Source organism: Aulostomus chinensis, chromosome 11, assembly GCF_037954235.1.
Source record: "Aulostomus chinensis isolate RoL2024-O1b breed Wild chromosome 11, RoL_Achi_v1.0, whole genome shotgun sequence".
Lineage (NCBI taxonomy): Eukaryota > Metazoa > Chordata > Actinopteri > Syngnathiformes > Aulostomidae > Aulostomus > Aulostomus chinensis.
Window position 1 is genome coordinate 8,674,163 of NC_141330.1, and position 22,856 is coordinate 8,697,018.

General features: G+C 41.4%; 1 protein-coding gene and 1 long non-coding RNA gene across 3 annotated transcripts in view; one reads left to right on the plus strand and one right to left on the minus strand.

The window, feature by feature from the left end:
- Positions 1 to 22,856, minus strand: part of grik5 (glutamate receptor, ionotropic, kainate 5) — an 88,507-nt gene that overhangs the window by 64,775 nt on the left and 876 nt on the right. The window lies entirely within an intron of this gene.
- Positions 1,516 to 4,722, plus strand: LOC147253116 (uncharacterized). Its single transcript, XR_015118405.1, has 3 exons — positions 1,516 to 1,655; positions 2,631 to 2,673; positions 3,337 to 4,722. It is a non-coding gene; the product is annotated as an uncharacterized LOC147253116 (long non-coding RNA).

Sequence of the window (22,856 nt, forward strand, 5' to 3'; positions counted from 1 at the left end):
CCTGGCATTTTCTTCAAAGGGGGGTTTCTGGGGATGAAAATCGAAAGTTTCATTGGAAAATGATGGGTTAGGGTCTTTGGTGATTACTCATTGTTGGGCTTGAATGGGAGAGACTGCAATTTGCTGCTGAGTGGTCTTTGTCCAAAGATGGCTGCTGTCCCAAAATTCTTAGCACCAGGACACAGTTGACACATCTATATGATTTGCAGTGCAAGGATCAATATCATGAAATTTTTCACTCTGGTGGTGTGGGGAATGCACCATAGAAGAATCGTGGGACACTGGGAAGGGCTGGGGGGGGGGGGGGGGGGTTAGATACAGGATATCTGTTCTTGTTGAATTATTATTTACTTACTTGTTTATTTGTCAAAAATGTCCAATAAAAGAGTTGTTCTCAAAGCGGTGTCGCTTCACTTCCTTCTTTTGGAGAGTGTTTTGAGGTGTCTTTATGCAAGTTACTGAACTCCTAATTGCTCCGGATGAGAATTTTGTCAGCCTTCACCATCAGTGAGAGGCATCATTGGAAAGCTGCCCAAGAGACATGAAGGTAGAAAAGTGTGATAGAAATTGAGTCCCTTTATTAAATCCACTCAGAGTTTCCTAACCCTGAGTATGTACTTATTCCTCCCCTGAAAGCAGCCCTGATAGAGGTCCTACTCGGATAATTCCTGCAGTCTGAAGATGCGCAAAGGTCTGACTGCCTTAAATTGGCCTATAAGTCCCTGTTCTGGAAAATAACATAATTGGAACCTCATTGGATCACCTGCAATGCACTTGGAAATAAGGGGGAAGGTTGTTGTAAATAGCCCAAGAGATAAAAATATATGTGAGTGCGGATGAGGCTTTCTGACAGAGGAACAAAACCCCCCCTAATCCTCACGGTTCAGTGTTAGTTAGTTAAGGTTGTTTGATCTCAATATAGTACAACTGACGGTACAAGAGGGCAGATCATAAACATTCTTTGTTGCCTTCCTCATCATTATCGGATGGTGGCTTTTGTGAATCTTCAATGGGTAATGAGCCCACATCATCCTCATAATGGCCTAATGAGCACCACCAAGGGCGAATGTGCTACACCCACACAAACACACACACACACACACACACACACACACACACGCACACACACACACTCACACACAGCTGTTAAACATTCCATGAAGCACGTTTGTGCACACACCCGCCCAGGTGGTCCCACATCCTCCATGTATCTCACGCCAGCTTACTTATTAGAAAACCAATCATGTTCTGCACCTGGGTCTGTAGGTGGTTGAAATTTGGAGGGACCCAAGAAATCCGACTTGTTTTTCCTGAATCCTTCTTATTTCTTATCCTACACAATTTTTCATAGAAAGAAAATCAAGAATGCTGCTAGAAAACCTGACAAAAGCAGCATTGGTAGATTTATATATGGGAATAAATGATTTGTGTGTGTGTGTGTGTGTGTGTGTCAGAGAGAGAGAGAGAGCGAGAGAGAAAGAAAGTGAAAGTTATAAAGAGAAAGTGACAGACGCTGAGGGCTGAACATTATAGAATATCCAGGGGTCAACACGATTACCTGAACATGAACAGAAAGAATAATGCAGCCCTGAGGCAACAGCCCCCTGTGAGGGGACATGACATAGTTTCTTCAGATCATCATTAACTTCATCAAGGTAATGCAAAGCTTTTGAACTCAACATGGTCATTGTACAAATGTGGGTGGAACTATTAGGTGAATTAAATCCACGTATATTTGGAACGTATCGTTCCAGCATAAAACACGCAGTATGTTTAGTTTTACCATCATCTTCATCTGTTTGAAACCTTACTAGAAAGGAATATATATCACAAGATCTTTAGGCAAGACTTGGAACCTCTTGGAGAAGGTTTGCCAGACTTGTTTCACCAGACAATCATGCACACTGGAAGTACTTTATTTGTAGAATCAAACCCTACGGTTGCGGTCTGGGTAGGTTTCGACATACAAAACAAGGCTAGACCTGAATATTATATACTGAAATTAGATGAAATGATATGAAAATGCAGCTCACATTATGTCACCGAATACACGTGATATAAAAAGATATTTTTACCCTCAAATACCAATATCGGCACAGCCACTATCAGCTGGGCTCTACTACTAATAAAAGCCATTTAATGAACTGATAATGATTTGAATCTGCTGGACATGTGGGGATAATAAACTGCACCGCAGCCTCATTTACTTCAGTTTTATTCGGGCGATCACTTTTAATTTCAAATTCAAACTAACGTTTTACAACATTTTTTGGAAAATGCGACAGCCCTGGATATCATTTGTATACAGTACTAGACACTCGTCATAGTATATTCTGTTTGCAGTTAAGATAGAAAAATCAATGTACTTTATCATTTTGTGCTAACAGGATATGATGCAATATGGGAGCAACTCCCTCATTTCCATTGTGAATTGGCTACATAGAGTGCAGACTTAAAAATTGAGTGTTTCTCAGTCTGCATGCTGATATTGAGCCTGCACAGTGTTTTTAGGGAATTTTAATTTCTGTCATTTTTTTCCCACTGTGAGAATCTTCAAAAGTCAAACTCAATCTTAACATGTGACTTGTGGATTAAAGAGTCCTCAGTGAGTGTGTGATTTCTGACTGCAGCCCTGGAATTCTCCTGACCTGTAAACACTGGACATACACCGAGGTAACACATCCTGGTGATAAAAGATGACACACTGATGCCTCCGTCTGCAGCCGCGCCCCATGCTTCACCTTTCACCCGTCACTCAACATCATAATCACACACACACACACACACACACACACACACACACACACACACACACACACACACACACATCACCTAATACACTATCCATCATTCACACCACAGAGTGACCGAGGGAGGAAGAGGCAGAGAGAAACAGTGGAAGAGTGATTAGCTTGACATCACTCTAAATAAGAGTGTGATAGAGGATGGAGCGTTAGCAGAGCATAAGAAAAAAAAAACAGGTGAGCGACAGGGAACGAGAACAAAGCTAATAAGACGGTTAGACAGAGCCAGTCACAGAAGAGAAGCATAGCAATGAGTGAGAGAGAATGAAAGAGATGGACAGCCGGCGCTACAAAATGAGGTAGGACGTGGAGACGTGGGGAAGGCAGACAATGAAAATCAACAGCAAAGAAAGAGGTGAAAGAAGAATTCTTTCATGTTTGAGGGAAAAGGAGCGATAGATAGAACATGCCTGGAGGATATCACTATATTTGTACTCTACTATCCCATTATTTATTTATTTCTCTCCCTTGCTCCCTTTGACAGGCCTGATTTTTAATAACATGCATATCTTTGTTCTTCTTCTTGATTAAGGGATGGAGATTGGGAGGACAGTGCCGCAGGGGGCCAGTGAAGACCACACTCCTTCAAGATGGAGGAAAAAAATACATCCCGTAATCGCTCCATCCTTTTCCCTCCTCCTTCACAACACACACCCCCCGCAATCTCCATTCTATCATCAGCCTCCTTCTCTCCTCTCCCTCATCAGGAGTATCTCTCCGCCTTAACTCCCTCGTTCCTTCATCTTCCTGTCATCAACCACTATCGTTCCATTTACATAGCAAGGCCTTTCCTCCATACCTCTGTTTATTTATTTCAAGAGAAATAAATCAGAGCAAAGATGGGAGTGGCAAGTGGGAAATGACTCCGATCAATATCAAAAGTTCTCCAGATAACAATCATACAATACTGTGTTATGGATGCTTAGAAATCACACCCAGAATGACGAAGATTTTCTCAGCAAGACACTGTTTGATGCATCACAGCTGACAAAACTCTTCACACATATGAAAGATTCACAGATGATATCAAATGTGCAATTTGGGTGAAGTGGAAAAGTCCTATTATCTTTGGTACAGGCAGTACAAATGATGAGGATTTCTGTGATAAAGTTAATTTGGCCTTGGCCTTTACTTAAGTTTTACTCTCTGTAAAAAGCCCTTCACAAGATATCATGATGGAATGTTTGTATCAGAATTTATTCTCAAGGAAATAAAAAGTTGCCTGGTGTGTTTCTGGAAACTCTGCCAGTTCCGGGAAAAACATTTCATACACAGTTTGTGCACTAAAATAGAGGGTTTCTGTCACAAAATATTTAACATTATCTACAATATCCTGAGAAAAGCACTGGTGCCAGATCATAAACTAATTATAACTAACTTGTTACTTCACAACAACACCTTATCTGTTTTGAGCCAGGATGAGCGGATCGATCCCAAAATATCTATAAAACTGATACATACTTTTCTTTGAGAATCGATCTGCACATAAAATTATCAATTTCAAGCCTTTTCTTCAACCAGTCATTTTATTTGTACGAATTAAATGTTTATTTGAGGCTGAAGAAGAGAAAAAAATTAATGTAGCTGTTAATGTTACAGGGAATGATTTTGTCCCACAAATATTAAAACCGACCCCTGAAAAGGAGCATAATTAAATGTACACTGATTGATTGCTGTTGTGTTTTACAAGCGTATCATTCAGAGTTCAGTAAGTACTGATGGAGAGGCTTTGAGCATGTTTGTTTTGTAGCCTTGGTATTACTTAGTATCGGATCAAAGTACAAATAGTGCAGGTTAGATGGGTTTACCTACTTGTGTGGTTGTTTGGTTCTAACATTAAAGAAGAAGAAGAAGATGAACACACACTTTGATCTGTTAGACAATGATTAATTACTCTCCAAATTCTTTAGATATCACATATTTCAATACTGGTTTCATTCTTTAAGAGATGTTCATATCCCCACAATAGAAAAGTGGGGAAAAAATAATTCTGTAATTACATAAAATACTTCAGAAGGAAAATGATTTTTGTGTTCTGTCAATCTGCAGGAACAGACATCATTGTATACAAATAAATAACTATAGGTTGCGCACACACACAGACACACACACACACACACACACACACACACAGCACCCTCCCTCTCCTCTCTGGCCTATCCTTCTCTAAGTCATCCAGCTGGTAACAACCCACTCCTCCAGCACAACTGGCATATTAACACGACGCCCGTCAGCAGCACCTCATGCAGCGTGGCCTTTGAGCTGTGAGTCTGCATGAATTTGTGGGTGTGTCTGTCAAGATGTGTCATATTATGTGTGTTTCACCCAAAAGCTGGAGTTTTTGGCGCAATGCATAAATACTTGATGACTTAATAGAAGATTGTGCCCTACTTCTCCTTTTTGTATTTGCTGATGACAATTATGCATATACAGTTAAAGATTCCTTACTGAAATTCTGAAAAAAAAGCTTTTGTTCTTGTTCTCAAAAACTCTAAATTTATCCATACAGATAGACTGTGTTTAAATCTTTGTAGAAATATACATTTTAATGAGAGCAGTTCATAAAAGCAGTTCTGAAAAGAGGCACTTACTCATCATTCTAAGAAATGCCAGACTAATAGAACTAACCGTCTTGTTGGTGCACACAGTGCCAGGACAAAAAATGATCATAGTTCTTGGAAGTACTTTTTTAAGAACAGTTTTGGGGTCAGTGTTTCTGAGCAGAATAGGAATCATGAATTATGTGACTGGTCTTATATATGAACCAACCACCAAGTTCAAACACATAATAATGATTGTTGTGTCACTCCAAAGTATGCATGAACTACCAAAGGTGAGTCGTTCAGGGCTCAGTGCTTCCATCTTGAAGCAGCTACTTCCTGCTTCCCCAAACTGCCAAAATAAAATTGTAAAATTATGCAAATGGACATTTATTGATGTATTAAAATTGAGCAGTTCGACTAAATGAACAAATTAGTCAAATTAGGTAAAAGAACAAATGGACTGTTAGTTTTATTATATTTAAAGTGCACATATATGCACCTTTATTAACATTTAGGCTACACCTGTACTCTTCACTATGCTTTTGATAGCCAGCTTTAAAAATAAATAAAGAGGTTATTATTTTTGGTTCATTCCTCCAGTTCTCCTGTGCTGAGAGCAGCAGCCAACCTGACATCTACTTAGTCACATGAAATTTGTGCTGTATAATCTACAAATATAATGAGGTCTAAGGTAGGTGGAACTTTAGCGATAATATCCTTGCATTTATTTTCATATCTCCATTTATCCTGCACACATGAAATAATTAAGGACACATTCAGGTCCATGCTGGCACATTTTGTTTCTCAAATACATACACAGCGCATCCGCATCACTTCAGTGGAGCGGATCTTTTTACCTGCTACACCGGCACTGTTGGTGTTGCATGAAGTTTTCCACTTTAAACAGGATACCAGATTTCCTGCTGTTTACATTGACTCTATTTTTCCACAGACATTACTCGCTTCATTGCCTGTATATTGATCATTTCTTACTACATGATCATGGATATGCATTGTTTTGATTTATCTATTTTAATGGCTTCCATCAAAGGGGAAAAAACACTCATAACTTTATGCAGCTGCCTTGTATTGACTCTGGTACACAGGTATTCATCTTTATCATATTTACACACTTTCTGCTTGTTTTTTAACACAGTTCTTTGTGGTTTGTTTTATTTATATGCCTGAAGGGCTGCATAGTGGTGCATAGATGAAAAAAGTTAATCACAGAAAATATATGAACAGCTGCATATATATAGAGATCTCTGAGTCGTTATTGAAGCTACTGCATAGATGTACATCTGTAGTCGTGAGGCTAAGCAGCTTCATATGGGTTTGGGGCTGAGTGGCGTCGACCCACAGAGCCAAAGACATGGTAGGGTGTGGTCATCACCTCCTGCATCCTTGAGCTGCATCATCAACAGGAACACATCAAACATGTCTTCCAAGAATGCTCCACACTGTCGATGGCAGCGTGCATGTTGGCCAATAGAGGGAAAACAAAGTATCCCGATTGGGAGATTTACGTGGGTTTTTTTTTGTCTGTTTGTTTTTTACCATATTATAGTTTTAGAAAAGTTCAGGCGAAGCTGAGATTGAAAGAATGATAATTTAGCCCATGGACTGACAAACTGTGTACACAACTGTTGTCTGCATTGTCCTTTGAAAATGTCACACATCGTTTTATCAAACAATGAAATGACAACAGTATGCTAACCGATGACTCTTCAGCGTTGGTGTGAGAGCGAACAGAAAAAAGCCCTTGCAAGTTCTTCGTTTTCAGGGAGCATCCAGGGTGGATACTTCCTCCTTTAATAGAACTGTCTGGTCTGAAATCCTCTATTGAAGTCTGTGGACATTTCTGGAAGAACATTATGATGCTGAATTTCTCAAAAGTAATATTCTATTGGTGTTTGCACCACAAGCAAAAATCCACTCTCCTCTATTGTATTGGGGTCGAGGCAGCAATCTTTGCGACAAAGTGATACCATCAGGGAGGAAAATATGTAATTTGGGTGAACCAAAACTGAAATTGCAGGACTTTGTTGAGTATTTTTGCATTGTAGTAGAGCTACGTTTATTGAATACTGAGTACTGCAACCACTGCAAGCATCACCACAGCAACCAAACCCAGACAGGCCCCTGCTTGGCGTCTGCCTTTATTTGTCCAATAAAGCCTGAACAACACATTGCTGCCTGCAATCAGCTGCTGTAACTAAATGTGTGCGTACACAGATGTGTGTGTGTGTATCTACACATTTGTCTGAATTAGATTGTGTGTCTACAGTATGTATGTCTGTGTCATCTCACATTTAACGCCTCGCTTCACTCACCACCCATTGTTGCAAATTTCCTCATACCATCATCCACTCCGCCTGTGCCTATCTCTCACCATCACTCCTTTCTTTTTGCCATTTTCGAGCTGTCTCACTGAAATGCATTTTTCTTTCCCCTCCCTTAAGCCTGTGAGACACACACACACACACACGCACACACATACAAACAGATTGCGGATGTGCTGACACAAGGACATTCTTCCTCCTCATGAGCCTCCTCCTCTAAGCTTCGGGTCAGGACACTGCACATGGCATCGCCATACACCAGCTTAAAGACAAGATTTCACACAGCGAAACCGAACACTCGTGAAGGAAGAAATGAATACACACACACACACTCGTATATATTTTTCATTATCCTTCACCTTCTCTGGAAGCCTCTGTTTTCCCTCACAACACCTACTAATAGTTAGCTCTCCCTCCCTGCATTTCCCTCCTGGAACAAAGGTGAAGGGCACAGAAAAGAGCAGATGAGGGAGGGAAAGAGAGTCTAATGGTGATGTTTTTCAATTGGGTTGATTTATGGCTGGCTGTTACCATTATTTTACCATTTACTCTGGCCCCGCTGGAGGAATCAGGCTGGACTGCTGAAGCCAGGAGGGGGGTAAAGAGTAAAACCAAAGGCCACAGAAAACATAGAGTAGGCAGGACACAATGAAGAAGAAGAGGAACAACAATGCCGCTAGGCTTTCATGATGATGACAAGCAGGGATAGAAAGATTGTAGAGAAGGAGAGGGAGATAGAGAAGGCGATGTGGAGGAGAGGGGGCTTAATGAATGTAAAGGCCATAACAATGAGGTGAGGTAAATTGTCCATTAACTCAACAGTTCCTCGTGCATGTGTGTTGCCTCGCCATAACATTCCAATTTAACAGGTTACACTCTGATGCTCCCTGGCCAGAGACATGCAAATGACTTTAGAATACAGACCACAGGGAGACAGACTAGAGTGTTTGAGGTGAACAAATAAGAACGTCACAGAGAGGCAAAAGGAAGAGGGAGAGGACAGCGAAATGAAAATGTAGCGGTGAACGAGAGATAAGAGAGAAAGATCGGGAAACCAGAGAGGAAATATTAGAAGTTGAGAAAAAGAGCATTAGTGGAAGAATTGTTAATTCAGCTGGAGAGGAGAAAATTCACAGGGGAGGGAGATATCATCAGTCCTTCAGATACAGAGGGAGATAGCCACTGCGGAGGGACAGGATCGAGATTTCAATACAGACCCAAAAGGAACAGAGAGGACCGCATTATCGCACATCAAGAAACACACTTATTACTTTCGACAGCCCCTGAGAGAATGGAACAAAAAACAAGGAGTGAGCACGGGCAGCCATAATGCTCTGTAAATGACACAACAATCCGGTGGCACAAACCGAATGGAAGATTGATCCATTTTAATTGGTCTGTGCAATCAGAGTGTGTGATGAGGAAGATAATGATGAGAGGGACAAAATGACTTCTTCCTCTCCTGTAGCCTAACTTCCTAAACTGAGTCTGCCACATCAGTGTCATTAAAGAGATTCAGCAATGGATATCAAATGTCACATATCAATTTATTTTTAATGAGTTCAAGGAGTACTTAGTGTTTGCATAGACAGAAATTGGAAACTGTTTCAATCGTGCAAAACAAACATGAAGGGACATCTGTCATTATTAATTATAATGAGTCAATTTGGGGTATAAGAAGCTTCTGCCAGAAATAGCAGCACTGATTCCTTTAGCACCTTAGCAAGCTGCAACTCATAATTCAGGGCCAGGTTCTTCTTCATGGATGCACAATATTTGATATCAAGTCACATGATGAGATATTTCAATGAATTACTAACAGTTCTCTCCATTCATCAGTTTACCCAACTAAGATGAGTGTTTATGAATGCCTTTGAGATGTGTATGCATGTATGTGTGTGTGTGTGTGTGTGTGTGTGTGTGTGTGTGTGTGTGTGTGTGTGTGTGTGTGTAAATTTGTGCTTGCTTGCATGTCTGTAGGTTTAGATGTTGCCAATGTGTTTGGAAAGGAAGACAGACAGACACACGCCGTATAAAAAAGGATTAGCTGACTATTATGAAGGAGGTGTCAGATGCCTGTAAGACCCAAAAAAGCATTTCCCCTCCCGTCTTCCTTTAACCAACGTTGCTTAATCTCCACCCCAATCCGCCTCGAAACGACTTAAGGGCTCTTACTGATTCCTCTAATGCTTTCAGATGAACCCTGTGCTGTCAGTTAGTAAAGTGCACAGCCCTAAAACACTGATGGAACGACCCTGAAAACTACTGTTAGTTATGCAGAGGGTTATTCACAACCAGCAGCTTGCCGCGCTGGAGGCTATCAAACACAAGCGAGTGTATTAGCACTTCACCAGGCAGCGTTTCTAATCACACCACTGCCACATATAGGAATGGTTGCATGAGCTTATAAGGTGTTGGTTCATATTCTCAGCCTTGAGGCGGGGAAGACTGGGTTAATATTCCAAGTGCCTGGAGGTGTCATGAGATGAAAATGAGTTATGATTTGTCATTGAGGTGCCGAGAAAATTGTGCAATTTGTGGCATCATTATCAGCAGTAACAGACATTAACATAACTTTGTTTATAGCAGATGAAAATTGGGAAACTGGAAAAAATGAAATTACAGTGAATACCTGAAATCAGGTAGGGTTTTTTTTTTTGTTTTGATAAATGTGAAAAATTAGTATGCATGACAACATGATTGGGAGATATTTTGGAGGAACTCAGCCATGAATAGATCATACAGCAAAGTGGATGTTCTTAGATATTTTAATGTCTACGTGGCGCACTTCAGTTTAATTAGTGCTTCCATTCTTTCACATCAGTACATGCATGATTAGATGAACATGAGGGCTAAGATAATAAATACTACTGGATGAACTTGCAGGGATTTTTGGTGCAGTAAATCAACATGGCCTCTTGATCTCTAATGAGGCAAACACCTTCAGCCTCATGTTTATTCATGATATGCCAATGTGGGCCACTTCAAAAGACTGTCCGCTTGGCTCTTTCAAGAGAGTCGCTCCTTCTTCCTCTCTCTCTTTCTATCTCGTCCTGACTTACTGTAGCTTTCCTTTGGCCCAGCCTGCCGCACCTGTCTCCCTGCCAGGACTAGAGCTTTATTTACCGTAAAGCTGTAGTCACACACACATAAACACGGCAACACAGCAGCTGCCGCGCTCACACACTCATGACACACACACAAGCAGACACACACAGTTGCACACTTCCAGTTTTTGGCTTGTGATCTGAGTGAAACAAAACATGACTGTTCTGGGCTCGCCTGCTTGTTTGATTCCTGTCTTTCTGTTTGTCGATTGTTCTCGCGCACCACACTTTCCTCATTTGTCCTCCTCCTCATTCCTGACTGTTTTGCTTTCATCCCCAATCTCCTCTCCACCATACTCATAGATTCCAGTGAGAAAACACTGGTCTAGCTGGCGGAGGTGGTCAGAGGAGAGGATTGGAAGAGAGTTAGTCCATCTTTCGCTATCCGTATGCCACCCCCTGACGGCTAATCGATGTGTTTGGGTTTCCCCATGTGGCTGTTGCCCTGGCGGCTTGAATGGTGAGCCCCGCCAAAGCTTCCCTCTTCCTCCATGGGAGCACAGAGAAAACTAGCTGCCCTAAGCCTGGCAGATTAGCTAGTCACCAAAGGACTTTACAACTTTCTGCTGAGCTATCGCTTCCTATCTCCTCTCCCCCACATCCACCCGCTCTCCCTCTCACATCCCCTCACTGGAAGAGCCTTGGAGAATGCAGTTGTACACAAGTACTTTATTACCATATTTCTGAATTTATGTTTTCTTTTAAAATACAATATTGTACAACATTATTTTAATATCTAAGCCTCTGTGGGAGAGTATATCAGGGTGTAATTGTAATAGTGGGGGCTCCTGAGAGAGGAGCCCTGGATTTTCTTCACAGCAACACCCAGTGAGATGGATTCAGTGGGTGTGAGGACGATGGCCCACAGAAATACATCTAGTTGAACTGCACAAACACGAAGACAATCAAACACATTGCAATCTTCCAAACGGCGCATTGATCGCTGCAGCAGCGGGGCCTGACAGGCCTGATTGCCAAATGAAAACAAAGGCTACAAGTACGGCGCAGACACACACCATCAGTCACAGATAGCCTGGGCACGATGACTGCCCCCGTATGTAAATCCACCGAGCGATAAGGCAGGTTACCCCTTTATGAGAGGTTGTTGTTATTATCCTAGCCAGGACATCACCAGCCAGAGCCACTGGCCAACTGCAAGCCAATCAATAGGTTCCACTGGGATGAGATGGTGAAAGCAGAAAAGTGTGACATCAGGAGGTGAGATTGTGTGAGCTTCAAGTGATGGTTTTCAGCGTGGGCTAAAGTCTGATGGTGTTGTCAGTCTTGAAGCAATACTACATCTAAAAAGTGAATTTTGCCATTTATGTACACACACCAAGGTGTCTTGAGCCCACCAAGATGTTCTCCCCTCCTGTATAACTTCTTCATGACTCAAGAATGCAGAGGGAGCCAGCAACATATATTTAGCTTGATGCTAACAGTGACTGATGGCTAACAACAGCTGCAGGGGGGGATAAAAAGGCGTAACTGCCCACAAAGTCATGCAAAAACATCTTTGTGAGCTCAAGTTGTCTATTGTGAGAACTTAATGGCAAAATACACTTTATCAGTACATTTTTGGGTTTCATTTTAAAATGGCTGCATTATTTTCTGATGTATTATTCAGATCAGTCTTAACCTTGCAACTAAAGCTGTGATCAATAAAAACCTTCCAGCAAACTCCAGGGTTGATGGATGGACACACACGACTTCCTCAGACTAGCTCTGTGGGCGAATGTTGAATACCAGGAAACTATGACTGAAATGTTTTATTCACTCCTTTTGAATTTAATGTAACTCTGTCATATTCTAAATTTGTGAATGTGTTCTCTTTATTAATACCATAACAGGACTAAGGCACTTTGTTACCTCAAGCCAATGTGCAGACACGCACTCTCACACGCTGATGGTGGGGGCTGTCATGCAAGGTGCCCATCAGCTCATCAAGAGCAATTACAAGTTTACTATCTATTTCTGGAGGAGATGGGATGGAACCAGTTGCCCTCCAATTACAGGACGGCCACCTCCGGCCACCACAGTACCTTGATGTGCTGGTTATTTTCTTTGATTCATTATTGTTTACATGCATCAGCTGATACCCAAGAGGGGTACATTCAGGTTTGTGCTATCATCAAATTGTCATATTAGCAATGGATGAAATGACAAATGTAAAAAAGGGCCGCGTAAAACTTCATGATCTTTACCCGATTCTGCAGTTCCCTTTTTAAACTGATGCAGCAGACAGCTTCTTCCCTGACAAAGTACAAAAATACACCTGCATACCAGCAGCTCTGTGAAAAAAAACAGCCATTATGAATGATGAATCATTAATCAGATCAGTTAAACATCCGACCAATTGCCCAAATAATAATCTTCAAATCAGATCTTCACAAAAATTAATCTCATTTTACATTTGCAACCACAATGGAGCACTTAGCTGCTTCAGAGACAAATATTACCCCCTGGAGACCAAACCAGAGCAGGATTGAGAGGACGTATTGGACTTCAACGGGTGGCTCAATAACCCAAATTCATCTTAATGTTGCTTTGTATACGCTCTGTGTTTAAACATGTAACTGTGTGTCATTCCACCTTAATAGTAAATAAATGACAGTGTTTATAGTTCATTTCTACTGGTTGTAACTGGCCAGTAAATCAGTTACTGTTGGTTTAAACACAATAAAGTGGAGTAAAAGTCAATATAGCACCTGGTTTTTAATACCTACAATCTAGTCCTAATCCCCAATTTGCCTACTAATACCCCATGCTTAACAGCATGAATGCTGCAGCTTTTAGGTAAGACAAGCAATATGCTGTGCTCCCAGTTCTCCTGCTGACTTCCTTAAATTATTTCCTACCACTGACCTGCAAACAACAGAGCGGAGCCTGACTGCAGGTGCTAATAGGCTGGGATCGGTAGTGAGGATCAGTGGAGTGTGTGCGCTCTCAGTCTGCTTTACTTTGGATCAAAGGCTGCCTCATGAGCAGTCTGCTGAGAGGTAGCAATACATAGTTCAACCTGTGTGAAATACACATATACAGGGATCTACCATACACCAGCATAAACCATGACATCGGCAGAATGCACAGATGAAAAAGCCTCCCCTATGATGAGTTATAGTGGAAATTACATGGAATTCAAAGGAATCAAACGCACACTCAGACAGTACAGTAAAGCGTTGACAGATCACTCCCCTTGACACAGACGCAAGAACACTTACACAGCATTCATAATGTATATGCAAGCATATTTATTATCACTACACACTCAGGCGACGTAATGCATTCAACACTTGTCTTTTTTCCCCAAATGCAGTTGATACACCCACAGAGCAGGTAATCTTAACTTGGCAAATATGTTTTTGACATGGCGAAACTAAAAAGTCACAGTTTCAGATACAATTAGGTTCAGTCTGATTCCTGAGCAACAGAATGGATCTCAAGAGGCATTAAACAATCAGCAACCTCTGCAGCTAAAAAGCAAAAGCAACACTAAAGTTAAATAAAACTGCAGTTCTTCAAGTGGCTACTTGATGAATGCTCCAAATGTGAGTCAATGCCCATATACTACAGTTCCCATGTTAGAATGGTCAACTATGCAGCAGAAATAAACATGTTTGCACCCTCGTACAAAAAAACTGATTCGGTTTCATAGAGGATAGCAGCGGTGACGTAACTTTGTAGGCCAACCCAGAAGTTAGAGTTGGCTTGGGCTTCCGGGACCAAAAGCTGATGTGATTTTTACATTAGTTTGGGATGATCATTGCAGACTTCACCACAACCTGCAATTCATCCGTCAGCCTGATGATGTTTAATGTCCATGACAACCTTGGCTACATTTACCATTTCTTGGAAATTGCATTTTTGAAGACACAGAAAAAGGGCAACAACTTCCTTAAGTGCACATCTTGCACGTTCTATTGTACTCAACTCAACTAGTCCTCCAGCCCGTCTTTGTTCTGACATTTTCAGCATGTTTGCCTTGCGCTCTTCCTTGCTGAGAGAAACTGCTGCTTCTGAAGTAGCTGTGTTTCAAATCACTGCTGTTTTTATGATGAGTTAATACCGATGATAAAGGTCAGTTTGGGTTTCACCACAAAACATTAGGTTGAGGAAAGATTGTGGTGTGAGTTGAAATAAGCACTTTTGTTAAATTTATGGGAAAATCATGTTTATGAAAACACAGTCTTGGCTCACAGTACAGGAAACAAGTAGCAGTCTCCTGCAGCGGGGGTCTGTTTTTCTGTTGACTCATCCACCACCCCGACTTCCTCCCAGCGCAGACTTTCTCACTTAACAACGTTATCTCGATTTCCTTCTTTGCTCACAGCTGCTATCGTGAACCTCTGACTTCAACTTAAACAAAGGTTGTTTTCGCCTGCTTCTGTTTGTAACCTATCCAGTCTTGACATTTTTGCCTTTGATCTGAAAGTTATACCTAAAAATGCAATGATGCTGGTAGGATTCTCTGTCATAGCATGTCTGCATATGGGGTTGCAGCAGGGGGCAGAAGCAGGGGGCTTTAATGACTGCCAACAATTGAGCTGAAAATATGCTGCCATTTTTTTTCTTGAGCAGACCAGCATCAGAAATTTAAAACACATATTAGTTGATTAATCAAAACTGGTTCATGTTTTCAAATTAGCTGCCATGGCATGAGTCTGTTTAGACCATTATGTTGCATTCAGTCAACTAAATGTTCTGTTTAAATCAGGCACAAGCCCATAATCAACTGCTGCGTCACCATTTGGACTCAGGCAGCTGAGCTGGAACTGACTTGCATGTTAATACTTGTGATTGGTGGATGATTACAGGCTTTTGACTCACGGTCCCAAAATACCACTATTGTGGAAAAAACAAGAGAGACGGGGCAAAACAGGCGAGCAGCAATGACATCTGGCCTCAGAATACGTTCTGGCATCACTTCCATTTAATGTAAAAATAAGTGGGCTGTCGAGGGGACTCACTGAAAAGACAATAAAGAAGTGTCTCTTCAAGTGAATTCAATATTTAAGGATTTTAAATGAAAGGCATGTGTGTCCTAACATCTAAACAGATTATAATTTCCCAAATAAACTTGACTTAATGCCAATGTTGATATTTATATATGGGATTGAATTCTCTAGGTGGGAGATTTTTATCACCAATCTACAACGACATAAACATTGATGCAGGTGTCTTGTATTTTTTATTGTCAATATCACTACTGCAATAAAAACCTGTCAGTCGTGATATAAGGTGGGAGCCTCCAGCCATACATAAATACAGGTGAGATGATCCACTTTTGGGACACACTTGTGAACCTGGACACATCTTTATCAAAGCAAATTTGGGGATATTAGTAACGGAGATGTTACAGATGCTCAGGGACAAAGGTGTCCTTCGATGTGTTCCTCCTGAAAAGAAGGAGACACCAGCCAAGACATGTACCTCTCATCACGACAATGAATTCCACATTAAAATGTCATTGAATTACTATGTAATTCACCATTTAACCTGTATCTGTGCGGGTCTTTTCCATCAGAACAAACTCTAATTACTTGAGAGCATTCTGGAACTTAATGCCATTGGATTGATAATAAAAGTTACTCAATGGCCAGATGATCAGGGATGCTTTCTTGTATAGAGATGATATGAAATGTTTGATAAGGAGGTGGTGGTCATGTCCATAAACTGGATCAAAGGGAGAGATTCTGGATCTACTGACTAGATGCTTTAAATCAGAGGTTTTAAAGGCGAGCCTCCAGACAGTTGCAGGGGAGGATCAGTGAACGGTTGTGAAAGAATATTAGCTATCAAAGGACATCATGTTGAGCAGCATAAACGTATGTGATTTGATTAAAGATATGCTTAGGAGATAAAGTTGTTTTGGGGGGATATTTCACAGTTTTCTCTACCTTCCAAGACTCCAAAACTAATGAATGACTCCAGTTTAAAGAATTCTATCCAATTCAGCTTTTTATTCTAGTGTGCATCATTCGTACACTGTTCACCATTTCTTCTGTATGTACTGGATGTTTTGTCTTCTTAGAGTGTTTTCTAATATTTATATATGAATTTACATGGTTTTTATTGGGCCACTTGGATCACAGATGAGGAACCTGAGGGGTTTTGCATATATTTGGTCTCCTTGGTGGAGAGGAATTCATTTTGCTGCATATTGAAGATGCTCAATGTCATATATTTTATATGTGGCAGAGTCTTTGCCCATCACATGTTGTGCATATAGTGGCATCGTTGATTTGCTCTTTTCTTGCAGCGCGTCTGTCCATTCCGGTGGAGAAGATTCCTCCTCTAGGACTCTTCCGAAGGTTTCTTCTATTTTTTTCTTCTCTAAAACTTTTTGTTGTTGTTCCTCATTCTAACCAAGCATCTGACAGTAGAAGGTGTGGCACTTGTACAGATTGCAAAGCGTCCACAAGTCAAACTATGACTTTTGATCAGGAATTGTATAAATAATTCCTTGTTACTGGAAATTTGAGTTCCCTTGGATATGACCATATTATTACAGTTGTTGTTTGTTTGGTTGTTTTTTTGCCTTGTCTTGATACAGGCTTTTAAACATGTTCTTCCTTTCTTTGACTTTATTTAAGTGCTTGGATCAACCTCTCTCTGTCTGCTATTCCCTGTGGTCCACAAGCACCAACCTTGTAATATGTTTTCTCTCAGTTGAATGCGTCCTAATGTGTTTACATGCATTTATACTTGTGAATAGAGACTATTAATACATTTTGTGTCTCACTGAAAAATTGAGAAGGAATCTTTTCATTCTTTGCTATTTACAAACTAGAAAATCTTTCTCTATGTATGTAAACAGAGATGGTTGATACTGTTTGCTAGGAACTGCTTTGAGAACGGATTGTGTGGAACTTCTCATAGAAGGAATCACAAGCCCGTGCTCTTGTTACAGGTGAAATGCCATTCATCAGGAGCTGCAGTGAGACTTGTCACTGTAAAACAGATTCACAGTATCAAAGCAGCATCGCACCCGAGTGACCTTTGACCAGATTTTTCTTTTAACATGTGGAAGTGTAATAACTTCATAGTGGGTGAGCAGCAGAGTCCCTGGGCAGAAAATGAAAAGAATACAAAAAAAAACCCCAATAAATCACTATCAAAATGAGTAAATATACTTGTTCCAAACATCTTTACAGAGAGGCTCCCTAAACAGATACAAAGATAAGTCCAGTAGGCAGCGCTAAACACATTTCCGACTGTTTATACTGTAATGTCAACAAAGATAACAGAACCTCAACAGTCACTCCTGTAATGTGCCCCCTCTATCCTGTCTCTAACAGTGAAATCAAACAGCTTTTTCTTACTTTGCAGCATGACCTCCCCAGGGGTCTGCAGACAGGTTTGATAAGTGATTGCGGGGTGACATCCCCTGCTGAGACTCAATTTTCCAGCTACAGGCTTTGCCTTCTTAATAAGTGATTAGATTAAAAGGTGCACTCGCTCACTCTGAAATGTATTTTCTGATCTCCTGATACCTGGTCTGACATGTTTGACAGATAAATATAGTTATTACCCATGACACGGCTGAGATTTGTCAGTACGTTTTTTTTGGAAATGGTGAAGTAAAACACTTCTGCAATTTGCAATAAAGTTAGTATTTGCCAAAGTCTGTAAATCAGTTGGAGGATTTGCAGCGAGCAGCTAATCTAGCTATTGACCCCTAATTAGGAAGAGTTGTATATTCTGTTTTAATGTTAGCGCTGATTCGATGTTAACCCTGCCTGCAAACGAACGTTCCCTGTGGTACAATAAAGGCATTAAAACAAGTGAATGAAGCGAGCTGCACCAACTGCAGCTGAAGCCTAAAACACGATGAGCACAGTGACATAAGCAAACCCTCTGGTAAGAATCAAGAAATTGACACAGACTTGAGTAGTCATGCCACCATGAAAACAACACGCAATGCTACCCAGAATGCCTTTTGCCTGCCTTGACATATTCTCTCTGGAACTGGTCCTTAAATGACCTCAAATGAAGTTTATCAGCCTCTGTCACTCACACGAGGCAGCGGCAAGTGAGTGGTGAAGCATTAAAGCTGTGGGGTTGCACCAGCTGGCTGATCGGGGCCAGCCGGGTCAGGACTGATCACCTGAGCCTCAGACCCTGCTACGGTCACACAGATAGAAACTGACCTTTTCTACTAATGCTAATGCCCTTTACTGATGTCCAGGGAGTATCACTAAATAAGTAGAAATACATAAAGTGGTTACAGTAACAGTATCCAAACACAAACGATCACACTTCCATCTGGTTCACACACATTATGCACATTGCTTTTATCTCCTTACAATTCAATCTTAATGACTCCATTAACTGAGAGGCCATTAGCAGCATTCACTTTATGGCCAGCCAAACAGCTCAGCCGGGAGCACATTATGGAAAGGGCGTGTGTGTCCTAATGTCCACTTCTTGTCACCCTGCTCTCACACACTCATACACTCACTCAGTCTTTTTCCCCGAGGCCTGCTAGCCTGAAGCAAGCAGGAGTGGACAAACAACTAAGCAAACAGGGTCGTTTTTTGTGCTCCATTAGGCAATGAGGAGCAAAGCTTTAGTGCAGGCTGCAGTGCCTCGCGCTGGTGGTCAAGCTGCAAAGGATTGAAGGGGGGTGGTGGTGGCAACGGCGGCGGCAAAGGGGGGGGGGGGGGGGACTGAAGAGCTCCTCAGTAGTAGATGAGAACTCATATCCCAATTTAGCCCAGCTTGCTTTTGAGACACTCCAGAGGTTTGCCACCGTACAAGAAGTATCATGGGGGTAAGAAAATGATTGATTTGCTGTTGAACAGTCTGTCCGGACTGCATCTCTTGCTTTCATGACAGCAGAGTTTAAGAAAACATCTGCCAACCACCTTTGAAGAAAGAACAGCTGTTCCTACCACACAAGTGTAAAATGATTCATGCAGAAAACACAATGAAAATGTGTCTAAACAATAATGCAAGTAGATAGACTTATCTGATGCTGTATAGCACAATCAAAGGCGGAAATGAAAATCTGAGCTATTGATTAGAAAATCTAACCCTGAGGGATGATGGGATCTAAAAGGACCTGACTGGTGTGAATAGAAGCAATTGCAGCTCTGCAAACTCAACACGAAAGATTATGAATCACACGGATTTCTGCTTCAATTTAGAGGCCAATGAAAAGTTTGCTGTTCCAATAGTGGTGCGGTGAAGAGCACTTAAAAAGATTTTAAAAAACTGAATGACACAGAAATTTAACTGATCATTTAGGACATCATCTCCATATTGTCTTTCTGTTTCTGCATGTCTGCACTGGTTGTGCCGAGTGTGTGTTTTCCAAACATTGATGCTTTCTGACTGAAGCTGTACAGGTTCTACAGGATGAGTCATGCAGTTATTCTGCGACTGGGTTCCAGCTGGGTTTGCCTGAGGGTCAAAGTTCATTTGATGTCAGTGAAGGAAATACACTCCACTAGATGACTACTTGCTCAGAAACAAGAACTGAAATGAAGGGTTGCTGGCTCCCAGTGGTTTAGGGCTGTTTTAAGCCCGTGTTTCATAATTCTCTTCTGCGTTGTTGTGACTTATTTCATACTATGCCATCACATGCTTAATGTGCATTTTCCGTTTCCTGCTTCAAGTTCATATTTAGCTCTGTGGGCAAATGGTGGTTCATGCTGACGGGGGAGTAGAGACACTTCATATCTCAAAGTAGTGCTGCCCAACTCTGATATTATCTGACCACTCTGGGAGCAGTGGGTTTCAGATGGTTGTGCTTTACTTCCGCTGAACACGACTAGACAGCAGTTTCTGTTGCTTGCTTGTTTTTCTCCACTCCAGAGGCGTGGAAGACCATTTATCAGCTGCAAGAAGAACATGCATCAATGTGCAACATGGCTTGGGAATTCAGCTTTTATTACACTTTAAACTGCAAGGTCAACTTGGCAGGAATCTGTGTCAAAGCTGTCAAGCGTGGAAACATGAAACAAATAGCCCACGCAGTAGATGCGGTGTAAACCACTGAGATAAGGGGGAGACTTCTCACCATAGGGGCCCAGTTTTATGTATACAAACCTGCAGTCACACAAACATGAACCTCCTTGGGCCATTCTTCAGTAAGTGCCGAAGCACTCATTTGATACTTTGATTACTGTATCAGTGAGAGGTTTTCGCCAAGATTCACTATTTGGTTTTGAGTTTTTTTTTTTAAAAACAAACTTTTTTTAGCTTGATGTTATTTTTTAAGGAGTGACATTAATATTTTTTAGCCATGACCTCCAATCAGCTTGGCACTCCCTGCATATCCTTTTTTTTCTTATCTTTTTTGTGCACACAAAAAAGATAAATAGATGGCTTTAATTTTTTAATTTGTTTAAATCGCTGCACTATCGCTGTTGATGTCCAACAGAACATAGAAATACGTTCTGTCACTAAAAAGGTATCTGGGCCTGTTAATTTTTTTTAGAGTATAGTCATATAGTCTTTAATAAGCCTTAGTTTAGGAAAGTTTTTATCATACTAGTTTTCATAGTTTTCAAGTGCCAGCACAGTTTGACTCACTTAAATCCGTGCCAAGACAAATTATGTCAGTTACAGGCGGTAGAAAGTAAAAACAGAGTTCCTGTTTATTTTGTTTTCACCTTTTTTCATCTATTTGGTGACCCCCGATATGATCTCGCAACCCCTGTTGAGATTTCTGACCTCCACCCTTTCAAAACAGGCTGAAATTACAGCAGCACGCACATTCACACAGTGCAGATTGTGTTTTCATCAAACAGGGTTGTTTTTTTTTAAAGAGATCCCAGGATCTCAGGATTATGAGTCATTATTGAACGGCCATCAATGGAGGAGCAAAACACACACAAAGTTACTCTTTGGCTACTTGTCTAAAGGGAAGTGACACCAGCTCTTTCCATTCATCTCCAAACAGAGAAGCCATGTTGAGCGGAAGAAGCAGAAGAAACAGAAGCTGTGGTGACAGTCTAATGTAATCAGCACAGTCATGCCTTTGATGCCATCATACGCCACTCCTCCTCTCTTCTCAGGGGTCTCTGACACTGACAAAGGGGATAGCAGCAGTGTGTTATCAGTGTGCAGCTGCAGTAATCGTATTATTTAGTAATCTTAATTCGGAGGGGCTGACCAACAGCGTGAACAAAGCAGGGCCTTGCTAAGCCTATCAGACTACTTCCATGGAGCAAAGGTCTTTTCTTGCTTTGTGGCCCCTCTGGACTCACTTGCTCCCTTTCCCCTCTCTGATTCTCACCCTCCCTCCTCCATGTGTCCTCCTCATTGTTGCTTTCTGTCACACATTTCCTGTGCCTCCTCGTATATTCCCCTCTGCTCTTGTTCTTCTTTCTACAGAATGTTTCTCATTCTCCCTCTCTCTCTCCCTCTCTCTCTCTCTCTCTCTCTCTCTCGCTCTCTCTCGCGCTTTTTAGCCATCCCTTTTTTTCCCACCCTCCTGATCTTGTGGTCTGTGTAATGCTCTGAGCCGGGAGTTTGTGTAATGGCGTTATTCACAGTTCATTGGTCTGTTTGAAGGGACTATCTTGATTGAGCATCTCCCGGTGCAGGGCCTGGCGTCTGTGCCAGTGTATAAAGATGTGGATGTGTCTGTGGAGATGGATGAGCTAAGTAATATGCAGGACATTGCAGAGGCTGGGTCTTAGTATAGGATTTCATTCGAAGCAACACATACGGAGATGAAAGGAGGCTGAAATAATATGCAGCCAGGGTGTAATGCTCAGGGCATTAGAGTTGAAATGGAGGCAACAAAGAACCAGTCAGGGAATCAGTCATTCTCATTAGCTGGTTCACCCTTTTCAGTTTCAGCCCCCCATCCCCTTTCCATCTCGCCCTAATGAATGCAAGTACACTGACAAAGAACCAAAAAACTGCTCTGAGAAGCAAAAATACTCACCACTAATTAGTTCAAATTAACCTCAGGACCAATATGTAGGCGTGCACAAACACACACACACACACAGACAGAAAGGCCCCTCCTTCGCCTCTCTCTGACACTATCCTGATGCTGTTGTAAGCTTGGCTGTAAGATCAAAATCTCCTTCTTTGGCAGGC